This window comes from Mesoplodon mirus, assembly GCF_964341445.2.
Source record: "Mesoplodon mirus genome assembly, chromosome: 12".
NCBI lineage: Eukaryota > Metazoa > Chordata > Mammalia > Artiodactyla > Ziphiidae > Mesoplodon > Mesoplodon mirus.
Window position 1 is genome coordinate 89,282,824 of NC_138988.1, and position 25,583 is coordinate 89,308,406.

General features: G+C 39.6%; 1 long non-coding RNA gene across 1 annotated transcript in view; it reads right to left on the minus strand.

Annotated features, from left to right (window-relative positions):
- The window catches only part of LOC309813791, a 527,028-nt gene extending 507,323 nt beyond the window's left edge, over positions 1-19,705 (minus strand). The window contains exon 1 of the long non-coding RNA XR_014295544.1: positions 19,593-19,705. This is a non-coding gene — a long non-coding RNA (uncharacterized lncRNA). The remainder of the gene's footprint in view (positions 1-19,592) is intronic.
- Between the last annotated feature and the right edge of the window lie 5,878 nt (positions 19,706-25,583).

Genomic DNA, 25,583 nt, shown 5'->3' on the forward strand with positions numbered 1-25,583 from the left:
TGAGGATCCCCTCAGCTCTACCTTCAAAAGAGATACCTGTCTTCAGGAGTTGGTAGCAACCCTCAGGAAAGTCACAGAAGTTATACCCATTAGAGGCTACCTTCTCTCTTACCCAAGGAACTAGAAAAAATGGCGTGAATTCACAGCCTACTTTTTTTTTAAATTTGTATTTCTTTCTTTTTAAAATTGTGGTAAAATATACATAATATAAAATTTTCCATTTTAACTATTTTTAAGTGTCCCCTCTTTCTTAAGCAATCACTGACAGGGACTACCTCAAGACATGCATGCATGAGATTTGGCCTTCAAATTACTGAGATTGGCTATAACACTCCTAAGCTTAGATTTATGATTCCTATCTCCGTACCCACCACTTTTCACTGAATGCATCACTTGAGAAATAGATATTCTCCTGCAACTTAGCCTTCCTTCAACATTCTTGTAACTTTAGTCACTTTCTGAATTAAAGGATCTGATAGTAAAAAGAAAAAAATTTTGTGAATGGTTCTGCCAGATCAATACTCAACCACTAATACATTTTGGGGGTAAACTCTACTTTACGTGATCTATCTGTATTTCCAAGTTAGCAGGATTGAAACAAGATTTTTAATTTCTCCATGCCTATTTATTTTTCTGTTAAGTGAAGCAGTTGGATGACATCTAAGACCCATTTCAGGTCTCACACAGTATAATTCTGTTATTAAAATCACAGGAACTAGCATATACCACACTATCTATACACAGAGTAAAATGTTGCTTCGGGAAGTACAGACCAAAAATTTGTATGCTCATGATATCACGCGTTGCCAAACAAAGCCTATCAAGCAGCATATATAACTGCCACAGAAATAGTTGCAAGAAAAACAAACACCATTCTAAGGACCTCACACAACCTCATTTTATAAACATTATGAAGACTCTCTACACTAAGCTGTTTAAAGCAGCAAGACTTAGGTTAACTGATAAAGTGTTCTCATGTAATTTCAGTTACTTTAAAAAAAAAAAAAAGTTTTGCTGAACTTACGGGCAGATTAACATAACAAAGTTGAGAAACAAGTCTCCCTTTATTTGGTGAATGAACTGAGACACGGCTTTGGGTCCCTTGCATGAGACTCTTGATTTGATCATGAACCTAATGAACTACATACAGATGTTCCTCTAAGTTGCACTCTCTACATGTTGCCCATCACTTATCTCACATGGTCTTCAAAGGTGAGTATTATGTTCAATTGTTTGGTGTTTTCTAGGAAATTTGTCTGGGTCTGTGACATTTCAAGAGCCACCTTATCAGCAAACAATGTCACCCACTGAGTGTGGCTCAGTATTACAAACTCACACTCCATACTTTTCATGATATGAGTGATGTCCAAATCCATTCTGTCAGAAACACTTTATTCTAGATATGTACTCCACGGCTGGCAATCCAGGATAGAAAGGAATCCTCTACTTGTCCACGTAATAAAAACACTGTGAAAATTTTAATGTATTGGATTTCTGGTTCTATGTATGAAGTATTGAATATGACAAGAAGAGGAAGAGGAGGAAAAGGGGGAATAGGGAGATGAAGAAGAAAGAAAATAAGAAAAACAGAAAGTAAGTAAGATGATAGATTTAAACCAAATCATATCAATAATTACATTAGGGCTTCCCTGGTGGCGCAGTGGTTGGGAGTCCGCCTGCCGATGCAGGGGACGCGGGTTCGTGCCCCGGTCTGGGAAGATCCGACATGCCGCGGAGCAGCTGGGCCCGTGAGCCATGGCCGCTGAGCCTGCGCGTCCGGAGCCTGTGCTCCGCAACGGGAGAGGCCACGACAGTGAAAGGCCCACGTATCGCAAAAAAAAAAAAAATTACATTAAATACAAATGGTCTAAACATTCCAATTAAAAGGGCATCTAAGAAAAACCTACAAGTAATATCATACTTAATTTTTAAAGATTTAATGCTTTCTTCTGAATTAATCTACTTTAAATTAATATTTGTTCATCAAAAGTGTTCATCAGAAAATGAGCTAACAAGCCACAAACTGAGAGAAGATATCTTTAAAGCACATAAACACTAGTAGCTAGAATATATAAAGAGCTCCTACAAATAGAAACTACAGACCAATAGAAAAAGTGACAAAAGATACAAATATGCACTTTACAGAAGACAAATACAAATGGCCAATAATATATGTAAAGATGCACAATCTAATTAATCATCCAAAAACACAAATTAAAACCATGACAAACTACTTTATGTTCACCATGATACCAAAGGTAACTTAGCAAGGGTGTTAAATGATAGGAACATTTATTCACTACTCATAAGTGTTGGTCACTTTTTAGAAAAGAACTCAGTATCATCTAATAAGGTTGAACATAGGCAAACCCTGTAATCCAGTCATTCTACTTGGGAAGAAATCCTAGAAAAATACTTGCTCTTTGTACCAGGACACATGTTCAAGAATATCCACAGCAATAAACACCCAGTCTTAGTTTAGCTTCTCCTAGAAGTAGACCCTGAGGTGAAGATTAAGGTTACTTAGAAGGAAAAATAAACAGGAAGACTGGTAGTGGTGTGGAGAAGTACTACATGGGAGGAAAGGCAGTCAAAAAAGGGTATATAATTGAGCCTTGAAGAAAATGGGGTTGAACTGCAGGAGTCCACTTATACGTGGATTTTTTTTTAATAAATACTGAACAGTTGGCCCTCCAAATTTGAAGGTCTTGCATCCATGGATTCAACCATAAAATTTCCATCTATGGTTGGTTGAACCCAGGGTTGCAAAGCCCATGAATACAGAGAACCTACTGTACTATGTAATTTTATATAAGAGGCTTGAATATCCCTGGGTTTGGGATACACAGGGCTCCTGGAAACAATCCCTTGCGGATACCAAATATTGACCATATTATTAAACGAGTCACTATGCGGGTCACTGGATTATCACCTCATGGGTAAACTATGGGGACTGGAATTATCAGAGGGAGCAAAGGGATTTATATCCCAATTCTCAAGAGTCATTGGTTCAGAGCTACTCCTATGGGTGTGCCTAACCTGCTGCACTGTGCACTGGCCACACAGCTTTCTGCAGGGAGTGGGGAGAAACGTCCTCAGGCATAGATGCAGAGGACAGCATCTGGAAATTGCTGAGAGCACCAAGAGAGACCCAAGGGTCAAGGGTGAGGCACTGACAGAATCTGCTGCACAACTAAAACCCAAATGTCCATCGATAGGAAACGGGTAAATTGTGGTACATTCACTCAAAGTAATACTATACAGTAGTGAAAATAAATGTACTACAGCCACATGCCTCACAAAACATATAATGTTAATCGAAAAAAGTAAGTTGCGGGCTTCCCTGGTGGCACAGTGGTTGCGAATCTGCCTGCCAATGCAGGAGACACGGGTTCGAGTCCTGGTCTGGGAAGGTCCCACATGCCATGGAGCAACTAGGTCCGTGAGCCACAACTACTGAGCCTGCGCGTCTGGAGCCTGTGCTCCGCAACAAGAGAGGCCGTGATAGTGAGAGGCCCGCGCACTGCGATGAAGAGTGGACCCCACTTGCCACAACTAGAGAAAGCTCTCGCACAGAAACGAAGACCCAACACAGCCAAAAATTAAAAAAATAAAAAATAAAGTCAAAAAATAATCTGTGAATTCAGTCAGCTGAAATCAGAATTAAATATCAAGAACTAGTTTTAAAAAAAAAAAAAGTAAGTTGCAGTAGAAGAAATACAATATAATTCCACTTATTTAAAGGATTAAAACACACACAAAAAAGCAATGATTACTTAGGATCACACATGTGTGTGGTGAAACTATAAAGGAACACAAGAAAATGATACACACAAAATCGAAGGTACTGAATTATTTAAAATACACTGAGACTTAAAGTTTATAATAATCAAGATAACATTTTTTTTTGAAAGACAAATTTGAATTGAAAAGGAAAAAAACTGCATCTGGAACACAAGTGAGGAGGCATGACTGGGGATAAAACAGGATGGGTGCTGCTCTGTTAAGCTGGAGGCAGATGCACAGGTGGGTATTTTATTATATTTTATTACAAAAACACACTTTTTACATATAAAATATTTTTTCAAAGTACGAAGTAAAAGATATCAAAATGTTCACATGACTACCTCTGAGTAGAGGAATAATGGATTTTCTCTTCTTTTTTTTTTCTAACATCTTTATTGGAGTGTAATTGCTTTACAATGGTGTGTTAGTTTCTGCTCTATAACGAAGTGTATCAGCTATACATATACATATATCCCCATATCTCCTCCCTCTTGCATCTCCCTCACACCCTCCCTATCCCACCCCCTCTAAGTGGTCTCAAAGCACCAAGATGATCTCCCTGTGCTATGTGGCTGCTTCCCACTAGCTATCTATTTTACATTTGGTAGTGTATATATGTCCATACCACTCTCTCACTTCATCCCAGCTTACCCTTCGGCCTCCCCGTGTCCTCAGGTCCATTCTCTACATCGCGTCTTTATTCCTGTCCTGCCCCTAGGTTCATCAGAAGCATTTATTTTTTAGATTCCATATATATATGTTAGCATATGGTATTTGTTTTTCTCTTTCTGACTTCACTCTGTATGACAGACTCTAGGTCCATCCACCTCACTACAAATAACTCAATTTCATTTCTTTTTATGGCTGAGTAATATTCCATTGTATATATGTGCCACATTTTCTTTATCCATTCATCTGTCAGTAGACACTTAGGTTGCTTCCATGTCCTGGCTATTGTAAATAGTGCTGGAAAGAACACTGTGGTACATGACACTTTTTGAATTATGGTTTTCTCAGGGTATATGCCCAGTAGTGGGATTGCTGGGTCATATGGTAGTTCTATTTTTAGTTTTTTAAGAAGTTCCATACTGTTCTCCATAGTGGCTGTATCAATTTACATTCCCACCAACAGTGTAAGATGGTTCCCTTTTCTCCACACCCTCTCCAGCATTTATTGTTTGTAGGCTTATTGATGATGGCCATTCTGACCAGTGTGAGATCAGACCTCACTGTAGTTTTTTTTTTGAAACGTACCTGCACTTCACTGTACATAAACTATACCTCAATAAAGTTTATTTTAAAAACATTTGGAAACCACTGGTCTACTGGGTATGAGGGAAATAATCATTAGAGTTACAACATTTTGTTAAATTTTGTTAAATGATATTGTTACCAAGGCCATAGCCCCAGAATCATAACCCTGCCCCTCCCTTGAATAGAAGCTAAGTACTCTCATTAAAGTTTCCGGAGGAAGCCTTCTGCTCTCCACCCAGGTGCCCCTTCCCAATAAAGTCTCTTGCTCTGTCAGCACATGTGTCTCCTCAGACAATTCATTTCCGAGTGTTAGACAAGAGTCCACTTGCAGGCCCTGGAAGGGGTCCACATTCTGCAATCATCTGTGATTTCTCCCAGAGACAGGAAATTACATTGCATGGATTTGTGTGATCTTATCTGCGTCCTGCCACCCATATAATACCAGACCGCTGGGGCAGATGGTATTCTGTGCTGATACCAGGAGGAGAGCTCGTGGAACCTCAGTCGATAATCACCCAAGGTTTGCCTCAAAAGTTGGGTGGGGGGGCAATGGGTGTTTCTTATTCTGGCCAGCAGCTCACAGGTTTTCCAGACATTGGGGTTCCTGGTCTTACAATGGGCTCACAGGGCTCCCCTGCCCACTTCAGAGAAACTAGCACCAGGCAGCAGGAAAGAAACTTTTTTTCCCGTTTGTCGTTCCTCTAGTTTAACTTGTTCGTAGGCTGTCGTGTGCAGAGGCATTGCATCTGGCATTTCAGACCAGAGTTCCTGGTGCCAGATGGTTTCAATGGGTGGGCTGTGAGCCCCTCGTTGTAGTTTTGACTTGCATTTCTCTAATGATTAGTGATGTTGAGCATCTTTTCATGTGTTTGTTGGCAATCTGTATATCTTCTTTGGGGAAATGTCTATTTAGGTCTTCTGCCCATTTTTGAATTCGGTTGTTTGTTTTTTTTTATATTGAGCTGCATGCGCTGCTTGTATATTTTGGAGATTAATGCTTTGTCAGTTGCTTCATTTGCAAATATTTTCTCCCATTCTGAGGGTTGTTTTTTCATCTTATTTATGGTTTCCTTTGTTGTGCAAAATCTTTTAAGTTTCATTAGGTCCCATTTATTTATTCTTGTTTTTATTTCCATTTCTCTAGGAGGTGGGTCAAAAAAGGATCTTGCTGTGATTTATGTCATAGAGTGTTCTGCCTATGTTTTCCTCTAAGAGTTTTGTAGTGCCTGGCCTGACACTTAGTCTTTAATCCATTTTGAGTTTATTTTTGTGTATGGTGTTAGGGAGTGTTCTAATTTCATTCTTTTATGTGTAGCTGTCCAGTTTTCCCAGCACCACTTATTGAAGAGGCTGTCTTTTCTCCATTGTATACTCTTGCCCCCTTTATCAAAGATAAGGTGACCATATGTCCATGGGTTTATCTCAGCTTTCTATCCTGTTCCATTGATCTATATTTCTGTTTTTGTTCCAGTACCATACTGTTTTGATTACTGTAGCTTTGTGATATAGTCTGAAGTCTGGGACCCTGATTCCTCGAGCTCCATTTTTCTTTTTCAAGATTGCTTTGGTTATTTGGGGTCTTTTGTGTTTCCATACAAATTGTGCAATTTTTTCTAGTTCTGAGAAAAATGCCACTGATAGTTTGATACGGATTGCACTGAATCTGTACATTGCTTTGGGTAGTATAGTCATTTTCACAATGCTGATTCTTCCAATCCAAGAACATGGTATATCTCTCCATCGGTTTGGATCATCTTTAATTTCTTTCCTCAGTGTCTTATAGTTTTCTGCATACAGGTCTTTTGTCTCCTTAGGTACGTTTATTCCTAGGTATTTTATTCTTTTTGTTGCAATAGTAAATGGGAGTGTTTCCTTAATTTCTCTTTCAGATTTTTCATCATTAGTGTATAGGAATGCAAGAGATTTCTGTGCATTAATTTTGTATCCTGCTACTCTACCAAATTCATTGATTAGCTCTGGTAGTTTTCTGGTAGCATCTTTAGGATTCTCTATGTATAGTATCATGTCACCTGCAAACAGTAACAGTTTTACTTCTTCTTTTCCAATATGGATTCCTTTTATTTCTTTTTCTTCTCTGATTGCTGTGGCTAAAACTTCCAGAACTATGTTGAATAATAGTGGTGAGAGTGGGAAACCTTGTCTTGTTCCTGATCTTGGAGGAAATGGTTTTAGTTTTTCACCATTGAGAACGATGTTGGCTGTGGGTTTGTCATATATGGCCTTTATTATGTTGAGGTAGGTTCCCTCTATGTCTACTTTCTGGGAGGTATTTATCATAAATGGGTGTTGAATTTAGTCAAAAGCTTGTTCTGCATCTATTGAGATGATCATAGGGTTTTTATCCTTCAGTTTGTTAATATTGTGTATCACACTGATTGATTTGTGTATATTGAAGAATTCTTGCATTCCTGAGATAAACCCCACTTGATCTTGGTGCATGATCCTTTTAATGTGTTGTTGGATTCTCTTTGCTAGCATTTTGTTGAGAATTTTTGCATCTATGTTCACCAGAGATATTGGCCTGTAGTTTTCTTTCTTTGTGACATCTTTGTCTGGTTTTGGTATCAGGGTGATGGTGGCCTCATAGAATGAGTCTGGGAGTGTTCCTCTCTCTGTTATATTTTGGAAGAGTTTGAGAAGGACAGGTGTTAGCTCTTCTCTAAATGTTTGATAGAATTCGCCTGTGAAGCCATCTGGTCCTGGGCTTTTGTCTGTTGGAAGACTTTTAATCACAGTTTCAATTTCAGTGCTTGTGATTTGTCTGTTTATATTTTCTATTTCTTCCTGGTTCTGTCTCAGAAGGTTGTGCTTTTCTAAGAATTTGTTCATTTCTTCTAGGTTGTCCATTTTGTTGGCATATAGTTGCTTCTAGTAATCTCTCATGATCTTTTGTATTTCTGCAGTGTCCGTTGTTACTTCTCCTTTTTCATTTCTAATTCTCTTGATTTGAGGCTTCTCCCTTTTTTTCTTGATGAGTCCGGCTAATGGTTTATCAATTTTGTTTATCTTCTCAAAGAACCAGATTTTAGTTTTATTGATCTTTGCTATTCTTTCCTTCATTTCTTTTTCTTTAATTTCTGATCTGATCTTTATGATTTGTTTCCTTCTGCTAACTTTGGGGGTTTTTTGTTCTTCTTTCTCTAATTGCTTTAGGTGCAAGGTTAGGTTGTTTGTTTGACATTTTTCTTGCTTCTTGAGGTAGGACTGTATTGCTATATACTTCTCTCTTAGAACTGCTTTTGTTGCATCCCATAGGTTTTGGGTCATCGTGTTTTATACAATTTTTTTTTTTTCCCGGTACGCGGGCCTCTCACTGTTGTGGCCTCTCCCATTGTGGAGCACAGGCTCCAGATGCGCAGGCTCAGCGGCCATGGCTCACGGGCCCAGCCACTCCACGGCATGTGGGATCTTCCTGGACTGGGGCACGAACCCATGTCCCCTGCATCAGCAGGCAGACTCTCAACCACTGCACCACCAGGGAAGCCCTGGGTCATCGTGTTTTAATTGTCATATGTTTCTAGGTATTTTTTGATTTCCTCTTTGATTTCTTCAGTGATCTCTTGGTTATTTAGTAGCATATTGTTTAGCCTCCATGTGTTTGTATTTTTTACAGTTTTTTTTTTCCTGTAATTGATATCTAGTTTCATAGTGTTGTGGTCGGAAAAGATACTTGATATGATTTCAATTTTCTTAAATTTACCCAGCCTTGATTTGTGACTCAAGATATGATCTATCCTAGAGAATGTTCCATGAGCACTTGAGAAGAATGTGTATTCTGTTGTTTTTGGAAGGAATGTCGTATAAATATCAATTAAGTCCATCTTGTTTAATGTGTCATTTAAAGCTTATGTTTCCTTATTTATTTTCATTTTGGATGATCTTTCCTTTGGTGAAAGTGGGGTGTTAAAACCCCTACTATGATTGTGTTACTGTCAATTTCCCCTTTCATGGCTGTTAGCATTTGCCTTATATATTGAGGTGCTCCTATGTTGGGTGCATAAATATTTACAAATGTTATATCTTCTTCTTGGATTGATCCCTTGATCATTACATAGTGTCCTTCTTTGTCTCTTGTAATAGTCTTTATTTTAAAGTCTATTTTGTCTGATATGAAAATTGCTACTCCAGCTTTCTTTTGATTTCCGTTTGCATGGAATATCTTCTTCCATCCCCTCACTTTCAGTCTGTATGTGTCCCTAGGTTTGAAGTGGGTCTCTTGTAGACAGCATATGTACAGGTCTTGTTTTTGCATTAATTCGGCCAGGCCATGTCTGTTGGTTGGAGCATTTAATCCATTTACATTTAAGGTAATTATCAATATGTATGTTCCTATTACCATTCTTTAGTTGTTTTGGGTTTGTTTTTGTAGGTCGTTTCTTTCTCTTGTGTTTCCTTTAGCATTTGTTGTAAAGCTGGTTTTGTGGTGCTGAATTCTCTTAACTTTTGCTTATCTGTAAAGGTTTTAATTTCTCCATCGAATCTGAATGAGATCTTTGCTGCGTAGAGTAATCTTGGTTGTAGGTTTTTCCCTTTCATCACTTTAAGTATGTCCTGTCATTCCCTTCTGGCTTGCAGTTTCTGCTGAAAGATCAGCTGTTAACCTTATGGGATTCCCTTGTAAGTTATTTGTTGTTTTCCCCTTATTGCTTTTAATATTTTTTCTTTGTGTTTAATTTTTGATTGTTTGATTAATATGTGTCTTGGAGTGTTTCTCCTTGGATTTATCCTGTATGGGACTCTCTGCGCTTCCCAGACTTGATTAACTATTTCCTTTCCCATATTAGAGAAGTTTTCAACTATAATCTCTTCAAATATTTTCTCAGTCCCTTTTTTTTTTTCTCTTCTTCTTCTGGGACCCCTATAATTCGAATGTTGGTGCATTTAATGTTGTCCCAGAGGTCTCTGAGACTGTCCTCAATTCTTTTCATTCTTTTTTCTTTATTTTGCTCTGTGGTAGTTATCTCCACTATTTTATCTTACAGCTCACTTATCAGTTCTTCTACCTCAGTTATTCTGCTATTGATTCCTTCTAGAGTATTTTTAATTTCAGTAATTTTGTTGTTCACCACTATTTGTTTGCTCTTTAGTTCTTCTAGATCCTTGTTAAATATTTCTTGTATTTTCTCCATTCTGTTTCGAGATTTTGGATCATCTTTACTATCATTACTCTGAATTCTTTTTCAGGTAGGTTGCCTATTACTTCTTCATTTATTTGGTCTTGTAGGTTTTGACCTTGCTCCTTCATCTGTAACATATTTTTTTGTTGTTTCCTTTTGTTTGTTTGTTTATTTTCTTGATGGGTGGTGCTGTATTCCTGTCTTACTGGTTGTTTGTTCTGAGACGTCCAGCACTGGAGTTTGCAGGCAGTTGGATAGAGCCGGGTCTTGGTGCTAAGATGAGGACCTCTGGGAGGCCTCACTCCGATTAATATTCTCTGGGGTCTGAGGTTCTCTGTGAGTCCATTGGTTTGGACTTGGAGCTCCCACCACAGGAGCTTGGGCCAATCTCTGGCATGGGAACCAAGATCCTGCAGGCTTCGTGGCATGGTTAAAAAAAAAGTAAAAACGGAGCAGTACAATATCAAAGAATAAAAAACGTAATTAAAATTAGAAATTTAAAAAATATATTAGGAAAAATAAAATTATAATTGAACAACTGCAACAAGGCAAAGAAAACCACAACAGAAAAAAGAAAAAAAAAAAAGGAGGGGGGGCACAAGCCAAAAGGAGCAAACAGTAACAAAGTATAAAGAATAAAGTAAAATTAGAACCATAAAAGATTCATTAGGGAAAATAAAAATATAAAATAATCCACAATAGTGAATCAACAAGGTAAAACAGAACCCCAATCTAAAAGAGAAAAAAAAAAAGCCTTGGCTATGGGGGCGGAGTTTAGGTGGGGGTGGAACTTAAGCAAGGACGGGACCTAAGTGGGTGAGGAGGTGACGTTTGAGCATGGGGCGGGTCCTAGGCTAGCCAGAAAAGGCCCTGGGGGTGGGGCCTAGGCAGGGTGACTGTTCAAGCGTGGGGCAGGGCCTCTGCTTAGGACCTGCTCGGAAAGGGAGAGGCGGCATGTGCAAAGGAGGGCCTCCAGGGAGTGTGGAGTTCCTAGGGCCCTGCATGAGGGTGTGTGTGGGGGGGTTTAGGCTCAGCTCGTTGGAAGGGGTCTCAGAGGGGATCTCTGAGGGTAGAGGTGGGGTCCCGGGTGGGGTAGCAGGGGCGGGACTTGGGCTCTGCGCAGCAGGAGGGAGGCTCCGAGGGCAGAGGATTAGGCCCGGGAGACCAGCAGGCGTCCTGGTGCCCAAGCGGACAGGGAGAGCACGCCCCGTTCCCTTCCGTTCCTTTGTGCCCCTCCCCCACCCCAGTGTCTCTCCCCTAGCCCCTGGACCCCTAGCCGGGGTGGGTCCCGCTGCTGTAGGACCCCCTCCCTTCCCCTAGCCACACCTCAGGGGTGCCGGTTCCAGAGGTCCGGCCTTTACTTTTGCTCCCCCTTCCCTCCCTCCCACTCCCTCAGGACCCATGCAGCTGGAGGGGCCCTTGGGGCCCTCAGCAGGCTCCCGGGGACCCACGTGGGCAGGAGAAACCTGGCCACGCTCCCTTTTGATCCTCTGCCCTCCCAGTGGTTCCCCAGTTTCCCCCTTCGGGCGTGGGATCCCTTCCCCTCCCCCCAGCCGCCCCTCAGGGGCGCCAGTCCCGTCCCGCCTCCACTTCTCCTCCCCCTTCACTCCCCCCACGCCCCCTGTCCTACCCGGTCACTGAGGGTTCCTCCCATCCCCTTAGGTGTCCGTGGTCCCCCACCGGTGGCTGATAGGTGCCCTAGTGGTGAGGAGACACGAATCCCGCGTCCTCCTAGTCCTCCATCTTAATTCTGCCCACCCTTCTCTTTTATATACTTTTCTGTGTTTTCTACAATAAACATATATTCCTTTTATATTAATAAAACAATGTGAAATCAGTTGTGCCCCCATAAACCCCCTTACCTCCCAGTCCTAGCTCTACCCACCTTACATACACAGCCAACCTAGGAAAGCAGAGAAATCAGCTATTTGATTCCCTATTGTAGTTATTAACTTATACAGAGATCCCTGGTTTGCTAATTCAGCTACCAATTTACATTTGCCCACAGGCATTAAAGTAAGAAAAAAAAAGTAGGCCAATTCTAAAATAAATCATCTGGTAGGCAATTAAAAACTTGATAAAAATTGAAGGGAAGAGAGAATCAGAACACTACAGGTTAAATCCTATTATAACAAATTTCATATGATTGTTTCTATTCTCCCTTGAAGGAATTTTGAGTTGGATTCATGTTATATCAAACATTGATTAAAGCAACTGAAATATTTAAAATATATTGGACAATATATTTAAAATAATTGCAATAACAATTTTTATTTTGAAAGAAAAAACTGAAAAGGGGGAAAAGCTGCATAATCTCCGTAACTGTGGATTATGAGATAATGAAAGCTCCAACATGTTTGAAATAAACAACTTGTGTATTCATCAAATGCCTTGTGTGTTTTGTCAAACCATAAAAACTAAAATCATTTCTGCTGCTCTCAGAAGTTAGATCTATCACACAAGACTGTTTCCACTATTTGAATGCAAATTTATAATCAATATCAACCATCCTAAAACAGAATAAATGTTCTTCAAGTGTTAGAGACTAACTACTGTATTCACTACTAGAATCGAGTGAATTTGTGATAGCCTAAAATGTATTTGTTCATTCAATTAGCAGAATCATGTTTTGATGATGCTCTGGTTAGGATGTCTTTCTTTAGGACTCCAAAATCATTAAGGTTTATGTCTTCATAATCTAAGAGGCCTAAGTGAACAGACTGGAAGGCCCCAGGAGCACTTAAAAGCTAGTTGGGAAGGAAAGTGCCTGCCTAAATAGCTTTTGTAGAGCAACGGACCGTGAATCTCCTTTGTGAGCTCAGATAAGCTTGGACTTCAGACTCTCATAAACTCCCGCCATCCCAGACAACAATATCTGCCTCTGCGAGTTTCTAGCCTTGACCCCAACAGCCCATTCCATTGACCCTGTTCCTTTAGTGTGACTGTGTATTACAAAGGTTGTGCAGGAATGTTTCGTGCCCTACAGCCCAAAGCTCTCTTAACAACCATGCTTGGGAGCAGCAATACAGACTTTGCACCGAATAATATCTGGAGGAAAAGAGGTGAGAAAAGGGAAGAGAGCCTCAGATTTGAAGGCATGGCAGTGGGTACTTGGTAGCGATGTACCATTTGCAAATAACAGCACACACATGATGCTAAGAATCCAAATTGAGAAAAATCTTGTAACCCACAAAGTCCGAAAGATGAAAAATCAAGTCAATCACAAAAATAACCAGTGTATTTCTTCTACAACATTTTACTAAATCTCTACTCCATATATTACTTTCTGTTTAATAAAAAAAGAAAAGAAAAATATTTTCTGGTTTTCCAATATAAAAAACCAACTTCAGGGGCTTCCCTGGTGGTGCAGTGGTTGAGAGTCCGCCTGCCAATGCAGGGGACACGGGTTCGAGCCCCGGTCCGGGAATATCCCACATGCCGCGGAGCGGCTGGGCCCATGAGCCATGGCCGCTGAGCCTGTGCGTCCGGAGCCTGTGCTCCGCAGCAGGAGAGGCCACAACAGTGAGAGGCCCGCGTATGGCAAAAAAAAAACACAAAAAACAAAAAACCAACTTCAAAGGAGCTTTCTAAGTACTGTAAGGTAATATTGTCACCCAGGCAATTTCAAAAGGCCTTTCAAACCACTCCCAGATAAGTAATCTGTTATCTGGCAACTGTTATGAGAAAACACCTTTAAAGAGTCCATAAACAATCATTATCTTTAAACAGCATCCTTAAAAACTAAACCCCCTGGATAACATAGATTTGTTTTTCAATTTTACCTCCCTCGGACTCTACTTCAGAAGTCCTTCTCAGCCTTTTTAATTAAAAAAAAAAAAAATCTTTAAATCAAAAGCTAACAACAAAACAGGTATTACAACAGATTCTGTAAAAATTCACCTACCAAAACTGGGTTTGAAATAATATCTATGAATTCGGAGAAAAGGCAAAGAGACAGTAAAAGTATACAAGCTTAACTGAGGAAAAATATTTACATAATCATTTACTTTTCCATTTTAATTAAACTTGAATTCCTAACGATTCTGAGTTTATTAACAAGATAATTCTTTAGAAGTCACTACTTAGCAGGTTCCATAAGAATTTTATGGTCTGTCAATATCACATGGTGGAGAGTAATCTAAGAATCTAGTGAGTCAATAAAATAAAAGGCAATCACAATACACCCACACTGAGAACTCCTTTGCAGACTTGGAGCCTGGCTGGGGGGGTGGGGGCAGGGTGTCAAGTTACTTTCAACAACACCAGTTAAAGCAAAAGCTTCAGCACTGAATATTCCATTTGCTGCTCAATCTACCTCATCCCGCCCCGGGCCCTGAACCAACCAACAGTCAGCTCCATTATCTAGAGTATATACTTCGAGAGTTGAAGTTAGAAATGTTGAGAGCTAGAAAATATTCACAGATCACATAAATACTTCTACATGTCAGATAACCAAAATAAATTTTGAGTCACCAAAATTTACTATTTGCTAGAATGCTCCGTTTACGCCAGTAAGCTCTCTTGACTACATGCTATTTACAAGGCAGCCTCCACTTCCAAGCTAAGATCTCTACCAAAACACAATGTAAGGATTCCAGACTTCCAATGTCCTGAAACAAATATCCTATTTAGGTTCAACATAAATGAGTAACAGTGTGTATACACATATGTGAAGACATGGAGGAAGAAACTGAGAAGAAATTCTTAATTCTAAGAAGAAATTCCCCGGAATTCAACATGAGGGATTTGGAAATTCAAGAGGCAGTTCAATCTAGTATGAAGCATTGCATAAGTAAGAAGGTATCTGAAAACACGTATCTTAAAACTCTCCATATTCTTGAATAACCTTTAAGATGGCAGAAATCAAACAATCTGAGAATTATAACCCAATTTTCGGCACTCTAAAGCTGGGTCATATTTTAATTTTTCTAGCAACATATTACTTTAATATTTACAAAAAAGGAAAGCTAATCAAATAACTTAACTCAAAATCTTGATAGTATACAGAGAACTATTTCTGTCAAAGAAGAAAGTAGCCCTGCCTGGCTCTTTCTCCTCTGAAATTACACTGTTATTGACCTCTCCTCTTCTATAGAGGTTTACCTGGAAGGCCAGAATGGCATTCACTGAATATGTGACTAATTCCCACTGCATTAGCATTAATGCAATCTGGCAACTGCTACAGCCATTTACACTAACACCCTCTTTTACACAACTGCTATTACTTGTGCTAAATACTCATCTGTCACAGCTACATTTTTTTCTGAGTAATAATCCCTCTAGTAGAGTCACTGAAAGGCCACGGCAAAACAACCAAATGTAGAGGGCATTGAGGGTTGAATAAGCCCATTGTCTGCTTTGGAACAAGAGGTCTGTATTCATGATGAAACCAGAGTAAAAACTAAAGCAGAACAAATACTTAAAATTCAGAAACAAGTCAAAAAGTAGCTGAAAACCCACCCAAATTTTAAAACTACCATTTCTATGCTTGGTATCATTTTGTATGATTCCATTACAAAATAAAAATGTGGAGATGATATAAATTTATGAGGGCAGCTCTTTGATAGAAGTAGCTGTTGTTTTTTTCAGTTTCTCCCAAATATTTACACAATGTCTTTGGGGGAAGTAGAATATTCTTCCTATTTTAAAAACCTCTAAAGTGAATTGGAGGTTAATCAACTTATTAAGCACTCAATTTTATGCTTTGGCCCAAGATATAAATCATAGTAAAAGAATCATATTATTTTATACTTATATCTCTCTGTACAGTTTATTAAGCAGCTTCACCTAAATTACCTTCCTTAATCCTTATAACAACCCTGTGAAGTAGGAATGATTGGCCTATAATATAGATAAGAACCTTAGGACTCAGTGTAGAAGGTATTTGCCGTGTTTTCTGACCAGCCAGCACATTTGGAACGCCCTTGATGCAGCTGGGTCATTTTTGGCTTTTGGGGTCCCACTTCCCCAAGATAGAACCTAGGAAACTCAGCTCTCCAGCCAACTTTGCAGCTAGGGTGACTTCAGCACCACTAATTAGACTGAAGCTTCCAAAACTGGGATTCACATGTGGGCAACTGGATGAAGGGCGCTACATACTGGTGTGGATTCGATTTGCTTTTACTGGTCAGGATGGCAGGAGAGGTGTCCAGCTTAGGGGGCCAATGCTGGCTGCAAGGCTGAGTTCCCAGAGCATCACTACTGCTGGCAGCGCTTGCAATAAAGCAGATTTCCTGGCAGCAGTGCAAACCACGGCCTCCAGTGCTCAGGGGGCAAAATATTCCTCTCTGGGCCAGTTCTCTGGCATGCTTGTGGACATTGTTCTTGAAATTTTAGCTGTGTGCCTAGTTCTTCAGCCCTCCCGTGGAGGCTCTCTCCCATGAACGTCTCAATATCCTTTCAGTAAGCTTCATTTCTGCTTCAAGTGCATTTTCTGTTGCTTGCCATGAGGGACCCTGACTCTTTAGTGAAGTTGGCACACAACAAGCATTCTCTTTGGAAAGTCTTCTCTGGGCAAGCAATCTTTAAGCTGAGTCCAAAGGGATACATGACATTCAGCCAAGCAAAGCTGTGGGGAAAGTGGAATGGCAACCTAGGCAGAGGGTCTAGAGGTGCAAAGGTCCTGTGGTAGAAAAGATGACCAATGAGTCATGAATGGGATGGGGAAGAACTTGATGAAATGAGGCAAATAGATGCACAGAGGCCGGTGCACAGGGCATGGTAGGTTTTGCTCACCTGTGGCCCTACATATCAGAAAAAAAAAATGTCCTTATGTAGCTAAAATAAAAGCAGGCATAAGCAACAAATATTCAAAGTTTTACCCTGAGAAGCTTCAGAGTAAGACTAATTAGTACCCCAGATACAGAATGGGCTTTCAAACATGCAAAGACAGTGGTCATCTTCCCCACATATATTTTCTTTTCCACATTAAAACCATCCCAGCTTCTTCAACTGTCCACGTAACATCCCAGCCATAATAATCTAGTGGTGAACACAATGGATTTTGACTGAAAAAACCTGGATTTGAGCCGTGATGCTAGACTTACTAGATGCACGATCTTAAGGACATCACTCACATTGTCTGGGAAGGTTGCCCACATCCATAAAATAACAGATGATTCTGCGGCCCTTCATATCTCATAGAATTGCTTTAAGGTTCACATGAGCCAAGAGATGCAGGAGCTCCATACAATACTAGGTATTGTTAGTAGAGAGTAACTGTAATGATGATACCAGTGGTCATTGTGGCTATAGTATGGTCTCCTAAAGGATAAAGAGGAATGTCAATATGCTGAAGTTCTCAACATTCCTAATGTGTCCAGAACTGAATATACTATAATGTTTTAAAAGTAATTTGTCACAAGATAAAAAAAAAAAATAACCATGTGAGGTGATGGATGTTAACTTATTATGCTGATCATTTTGCAAAATGTACATCTATCAAATCATTACCTTGTACACCTTAGACTTATACAATGTTACAGGTCAATTATATCTCAGTTAAACTGGGAGAAAAGAACTCAGTGCTGATCAGCATCAGCATGATGCTCTATCCTTTTTAGAGCCTCCTTACTAAGTAGTAATTTTCAGTGAAAAGTCGCTCAGAGAGCAACATTGAAAATAAATGACCTGATAATAATAGTTGGGTATTAAGAGTTTTCTATGTGTCAGATAATGTGCTAAGTGCTAATAAAAATTTCTTAATTAAAATTTAAAAATTAAAGTAGTTTAACCAATGCAAGGTTACTTTGTGATGATTTATCTTTCTCATTCTAAACTATTTCAGGGTAAGTTGACATGATTTTTTTCGCTCTCATGGTTTTGACCTCAAACGAACTCACAAATATAAAAGACATAAACACACTAGGATAACACATTATTATAAGAGGTAAACCATCATTTTCAAAAGGACATCTTTGTCTTAGTCATCTCTGTATCTCTGGGATCTAGTGCCAGTGCCTAAAACACATTAGTCAAGCAATAAATTTTTGATGACTGATTGAATACACATATGATGTACAAGCTGCCATATAAGAGCACAGTTTATGAAAATAAGTATTTTATTATAAAATAAAAATAAATCTTTTATACATATTAAATTAATATAAAATAAAAATTTATTATGAATATTAAAAATATTATTAGTGAAACCTAACATTTATGAACACACTTACATGGTCCTAGACACTTTGCTTACTGCTTCACATGGATCAACTCAGGTAGTAACTAACGGCTGGAGAGTGGGGAGGGGAGGCCTGGGAAGATGTCACAGGAGAAGTGATGAGTTTTTAAGGGTGACTTAGCCATCACAATTAACACAAGGTCATGTTTATCTTCTTCACCTGCATCTAGCCAAATTGTTCCCCAATTTGAGTTAAAGATTACTTGATAAATTACGAATTCTTAGAAATCAATCTAGTTTGGCCACGTATGCAATTAAATCCATGATAACCAAGTTTAAAACAGTTCATTCAATTTTCAGTATATTTGACCACAGAACAGAATGGAGATGGTGGATTTTAAATATTATTAAATTAAATTACTTCTTTGCCTTCTACATTTTCACTAATCAAGGAGCTCACACTGTAAAGTCCAACAACAACTCTGGGACTCACAAGCTTAAAAGGAAACATCAGAGATCTGAGTAGACATTTTTCTAAAGACATACAGATGGCCAGCCAGTCCATGAAAAGATGCTTAACATCACTAATCATCAGGAAACGCAAGCCAAAACCACGAGATGCCACCTTACACCTGTCCGATGGCTATTATCAAAAAGACAAGAAATAACAAGTGTTGGTGAAGATGTGGAGCAAAAGGAACCCTTGTCCACTGTTTGTGGGAATGTAAATTGGTGCAGTCACTATGGAAAACAGTATGGACTTTCTTCAAAAAATTAAAAATAGAACTGCCTTGTGATCCAGCAATTCTACTTCTGAGTATTTATCTGAAGAAAATGAAAACACTAATTTGAAAAGATACATGCAACCCAATATTCACCACAGCATTATTGATAATAGCCAACATATGGAAACAAGTGGCCATTGGTGAATGAATGGATAAAGAAAATGTGGTATATATACAATGGAATATTATTTAGCCATTAAAAAAGAAATCTTGCCATTTGAGACGGCATGGATGGACATTTATGCTAAGTGAAATAAGTCAGAGAAAGACAAATACCATATGATCTCACTTATATGTGAAATCTTTAAAAAAAGAAAAAGAAAACAAACTCATAGACATAGAGAATAGACTGGTGGTTGGGAATGGGTGGGTGAGGAGAATGGGTGAAGGGAGTTACATGTCAATCGTACCTCAATAAAAAAAGAAGGAAATTTCACGGACTTGCCCAAGCCATTCCTGCAACATATGGAAATCCATCATATTCAGAAAAAAATATTAATAACTTACATGACATTCCACAGCCCACCTCAGAAGGACATTCCAACGCTTAACAACTCTCCCAATCAGACTGTGAGGAAAGCAATTTTGACCCGCAGTCAAAGACGTGGGCATAAGTTTCCAGATAGCAAAATCATCTGTAAGTTAAAAGAGAACATTCAGCCAATACTTAAACATGGAAGTTGATGAGAGTATTAAGAAATGACAGCAAGACTAAGACAATGTCAGGAAGAGAAGCCGTTCCAAGAACTGTCTAATCCTATAAACTGATGCCCAACTGTTCAAGTTTATTCAGAACCGAATCTGATCAGGCCCTGATCTTCCCTTACATTTTAATTAAGATTAGTTGAGCATGTAAATGAGTCTTGAGCATAATATCCTAGGGTGAACAAGACTGGAAAGAATCAGAATTGGTCCAGCAGAGAAGGAAAAGTAAGGAAAGGCAATCCGTGGGGAGTCTTTGATCCTCAAGGTGAGGGCACCAGAAGGTGATTAAGGTTTGTGGCGTTAAGAAGTCAGCTGGAAGTATTTTCCATTTAGATTCTTCCTTGGAAGGGTGCCCAATCATGATGAAGGCAAGGAAATGCTGCAAATGTGAGCAGAACTTTTATATTAAGCATTGTTTTCTTTCTCAATTCTAATCTGCTATCTTCCTATTTCTGCATCTGGATATCATGCCTTTGAACAATGAAAAACCTAGCGATATGGTCTTGACTCATAATTAACTTGTTAATGAGGATATCCCTGTATTATATTTTGCCTAACTTGCGCAAAACTTGTCATTCACCACTTTGCAATCTTTTTCATTCGTTTTCTTCCCTGTTTATTCTTTCACGGTTCCTTGTATATTGTGTTTAGGTGAATGTATGTGTGTATCAAATGTGTAGATACATGCAATCTAAACCAAATCTTATTCTAGTGATTTAAATTTAAGTAAGCGCAATATTAACTACCAGATCTGCAGACTACTGAACTGAAATATTTTTAATATTTCAGTGTCCAGATTTTCACAATTACAATTGTTTTCAAACTTTAAATATCCTTAATTTTCCAGGATTTTCCCCCCAAGTCATCATTTCCTACTGTCAATATAGTTTTAAGCTTCATAAAAAGATCAATCTATAAGTCACAGTCTCCTCTATCTGCAAATCAACATCATCCATAGGCCATTTATTTCTAAAAATAACCTCAGTTAATATTTATTTTATTCATCAGTTTAGGTAGTTGAGCTAAAGTATAATACTCAGAACCCAAAGTCTGCAATCTGCAGAGAACCAATTTTGTCTCCGTACAATTGCTTCCTGCCAGTGGACTGCGGGGGGGACAGCCTTGGGAATTTAAGTGACTGAGTTACCCAGGGAAAGCAAGCTTACTTTTAGTAAGGGCGGGGGAGGGGAACGTTGATTTAATTTATTTTACTGCCTGCGAATCTACGTTGGAAAGGAGAAGCAAGAGTTGATTAATTAGCTTAGCAAATTCAGTAAGTTGTTTATTCAGCTGGGTGAATTAATGTTTCCCCGAATTTACTTTAGCTTTATTTTTTGCTTTCAAATCTATCCACTAGGTAAGATGTTAGAAGCCAAAAACCCTTCTATCCTCCAGCTCTTGCAAATATCTTTTCACATGTTAATTTGATCTTTTTGTGATTGGAGGCAGACAGATTTCACAGTTTCACCCCCTCCTCTTCTATACCGCCAACCCCAGCATATGGATAATACACGTATAGATGACAGAAAATTATAGATAATAGAAAACTGACTACACTGCTCTATCCTATTTTTTAGGCTTCTCAGTTTTTAGCATTTCTCTTTTCCTGCTGACTTTAGTTTTAAATTGTATTTCCACCCAATATTAAAACCTAAAGGGAAATAAAGGACAGCATATGTTAAGATTATCAGAAAAGAATTATGACAGCAAATTGCTTTATTAAAAAAACAGTCGTTAAATGTCTCAAATTTTTGCTAGTTTTTCCTTCTTCCTTCTCTTAATGACCTGTCTTCCTTAGGAAGTTCCTTTCATCTGACTTGCTCCACAAAATTATTCCTGATTCATTGGTTACTGAGATTTACGGGAGTACAGCTGTTCAAACAAAGTGCTGGCCTATGAAAGCCTGGGAAAATTGGGGAAGATAATCAAATTAAAATTCCAGCTATACATTCTTTTAACAGAGCGCAATTTTGATTTTTTATATTTAAAATGTATTAAAAAGGGCAAGCTCTGTAGCATCGTAAACTACATTTTTCCATTTAATGACCGGGATGACATGTTCAGGAAAAAAAAAAAAACTATTTATTCAGCAACACATCAAATGTGCTTTTCTAGAAGAGATTTTTTTTAATTAAAATAAATTGAAGATCCAAGAAAATAGGGGCTTGAGATCCTAGCAGTTGGGGACCACTGGAAAATTTCTGGCTCAAAATGCCAGGCATAAAAAAAATAAAAATAAAAAAAATGCCAGGCATAAAATACAAGTGCTGGTGACCTGTACACAAGAGTGTTGGGGGGGGGGTTCTGATAAACACCAGACACCACTGATTTTCAACCAAAGGTGGAACTGGAAGAGCTTTTAATCCAGAGGCTGCAAAATCACCTTCTCCGAGGAAGTTTACATCTCTCTAGTTCTGTGAAAATGAAAACGATTATAGGATCACAATCTCCTTCGAACTCACGAGGCATATGTTCCTGGCCTTGAAGTTGAAAAGCAGAGGGAGAAAAATCAAAATGGGAGTGCTTTCATGCTTCTGAATTTATTCCTCTCCTTTCTCATGCATCTGTACATTGACGGAGCTAGCACAGAATGTAAAGATTTCCTAGATCAATTTAATACTTTTTGAATTACACTGTAAAGAATGCCCACCCCCGTAAATAAGTATTATGTTTCCTAGATCAAGAAAGAGCATCCTCTTCTTTCTAGCTGCCCAAGAACCCCACCTCCAGTCAGTCACCAAGTCCCATTTAAAATCTACCTCTTAAATATCTTCGGACTCCAGCCATGTTTCTGCATTCCTACAGCCTCTTACCCAGTTAGGGTTACTGTTATCTCCCAACCAGACTGCGGCAGAAACCTCCTAACTGGTCTGCCTTCAACTTTGCCTTACTCCATCCGTTCTTCACACCAGCTAAACCGATCTTTCTAGGAAGCAAATCTCCTACTGCCATTAGGATAAATTCCAGACACCTGAACATAGTTCAAATCACGATCGGGCTCTGAGCAATGCTTCAGTCCAATTTCTCTGCTTCCCGTCACACTCCACTGTACAGCCAGGCTAAGTGTTTTTCATTCTCCCCAAACTCACACACACACACACGCGCGTGCACACACACACACACACACACACTCACCCTGGGCTTTGGTGCATACTCCTACAAATGCCTGCAGCATCCCCACTGTGCCATCTTCCCTCTCCCTCTTAAAATTTAATCTAGGGCCTCCCTGGTGGCGCAGTGGTTGAGAGTCCGCCTGCCGATGCAGGGGATACGGGTTCGTGCCCCGGTCTGGGAGGATCCCATATGCCGCGGAGCGGCTGGGCCCGTGAGCCATGGCCGCTGGGCCTGCGCATCCGGAGCCTGTGCTCCACAACGGGAGAGGCCACAACAGTGAGAGGCCCGCATATCGCAAAAAGAAAAAAAAAAAAAAAAAAAAAAAAAAAAAAATTTAATCTATAAGAGTAGCACTTAGTAGGTGCTCAGTAAATACTTGCTATTGGATAAAGGAATGAACAGGGTGACAATGCTACTAGGTATATGACAAAGTGGAGTTTTTCGGTTTCTTTTAATTAAAATTACTTGTCAGACTCTGAATAGGGGGCCAGAACATGGAAATCCAGTTATGCAGGTTATACAAGTGCTGGATCTAACGTAGTTTCCTCACCCCACCAAGCGCAAGACAACTTAGATTCAGTATTTGATTGTTCTCTGTTGCTCCTTTTTCATTTATACCACTGGCCACTACTCTTTGATGCCAGCCCCGTACAAAGTCAGTTTAGAAAGGACAGCGCTGATTACACCATTAGCCCCACTCAGATCCCAGTCAAAACGCTAAAATGAAAAACAAAGTTCGCCCTTATTTCTCTTAAGTCTAAGCAAACAAACTTATATTCAAGAGTATCTCCCCACTTTCTAAAATGATTCTACGGTAATTTGGCAGTCAGCCTGCCCTACTCTGAATTTTGCTTAAGGTCCCCTGATAATTTGTTGCAGTGTGATGAAATAGTTCCTCTGGCCAATTACAGCCTCTGTTTACTATTTACCCCAGGCAAGAACTGAGATCTGGGTGTAGATGTTTACTCTAAAAAACCCGGTAGTCAGAACTGGCTTCCTCCCATTCAAAAGCACCAGTGCCTACAAGAGAAAATCCAAACTACTCTGTGTGGGAAAGGAGGCGGGTTTAAAAACACTTCTGGAGCGTCTACATAGCCCCTTTCCGTCTCATCCCAGCCACGCCTGGCCCTCGCACCCTCCGCTCCAGGATCTCCAAACCTTCCTCTGTGCTTTGCACTGGCTCTTTTCTCTGCTTGGAATGTCGCCATTCCAGTCTCATTCCTCCCTCTGTCCTGTGCCTCGCACATTCCTCCCACCCACGAGCAGAATCAGTTAGTCCCCTCTTTGCGCTTCCCTTCCTTACCTCTCTCAAGCCACTTAACACATTAGATGTTGCAGTCACTACTCATGTACCTGTCTCCCCTACCAAGTGGAGAGCTGATGATAAGCAGATGCCACATCGTACTCATATTGAGATCCTTGGTGTAGAAAATAATACCTAGCACATGGTAGTCAATGAATGGTCATTTAATGAACGAACCTGCTTCATCCCTGCCCACAACTGAGACCAAACAACAAAATGATCAGAATCTGACTGCAATTCCATCCATCAGGATTCTGTACCTCATAAACAGCAACGGAAAACCAAACATGCAAGGACTACATGTTACTTGCTATGCAGACTTTGGGTAACTTACAAGACTAATCGTCAGAATGACAAGCAAATAGCTCCACCTCTGTCAACGTAACTTTGAATTGTTGTTCCAACTGGATAAGCAGTTGGAGACAATTCAAAAGAGAATGTTTATTTTTATTTTTTATTACTTTCTGCTTTATAACAAAGTGAATCAGTTATACATATACATCTGTTCCCATATCCCTTCCCTCTTGCGTCTCCCTCCGTCCCACCCTCCCCATCCCACCCCTCCAGGCGGTCACAAAGCACCGAGAATGTTTAGAGATTTTAAGTGACACTAACCGGCCTTTTTACTGTTTGTTCAGCAACTATTTGCTGAACACCAGCAACATGCTCGGCTTGCTTTACTAGTAAAAGGACTACCAAGTGGTGTTAGAAAAGATCCCTGACCTTAATTTAAGAGCTTTTCAGGCCAGCAAATGAACTAAGGCAACTATAAGGCATTACCTATAGATGTTACGTAAACGGTATAAACGGGATTATTGGCATTTACAGGAGGATGAAGACAAGTTTTTTGTTTTATGGGCTTTTACTGTATATGGCTGGTAGGATGGTAAATGTGGTCTAAGATTTTGGCTCCTTTTAGGTTAAAGTTTTGCACAGTTTGTTTAGTTGCAGCTCTCACCATAGCAATTCAGGAGCTGGAGAGCAAAGGCGCTTCTACCATGAGGGGAATGGAGGACAGGGAGGCCTCTAACTCTTCTAGGGTTTTCTCCCATCCTAGGTGGTTTATCATTGAGATGCCTTGAGAGAAAAGCATTAAATCCAATAAGCTTCAAGATGAAACTCTGACCCAAAACTCATCTCCTCCCAGAAGATACCTAATGAGGACTGGCCTCTTCCACTCCCAGAGCTAATTCCTCAGTCACATATAGGAGGTCCCTGAATATATAGCACAGGGCCGTGTCCTTGCCTTCAAGGATTTCCATCCTTCATTCTCAAGGTCTAATGTGGCTGTAAATATTTACTTTTATTTGTCTTTATTGTATTTGTTATTGGAAATCCCCATGTTGAGTATATGTTCCAAGTTTTTTTTAAAAAGA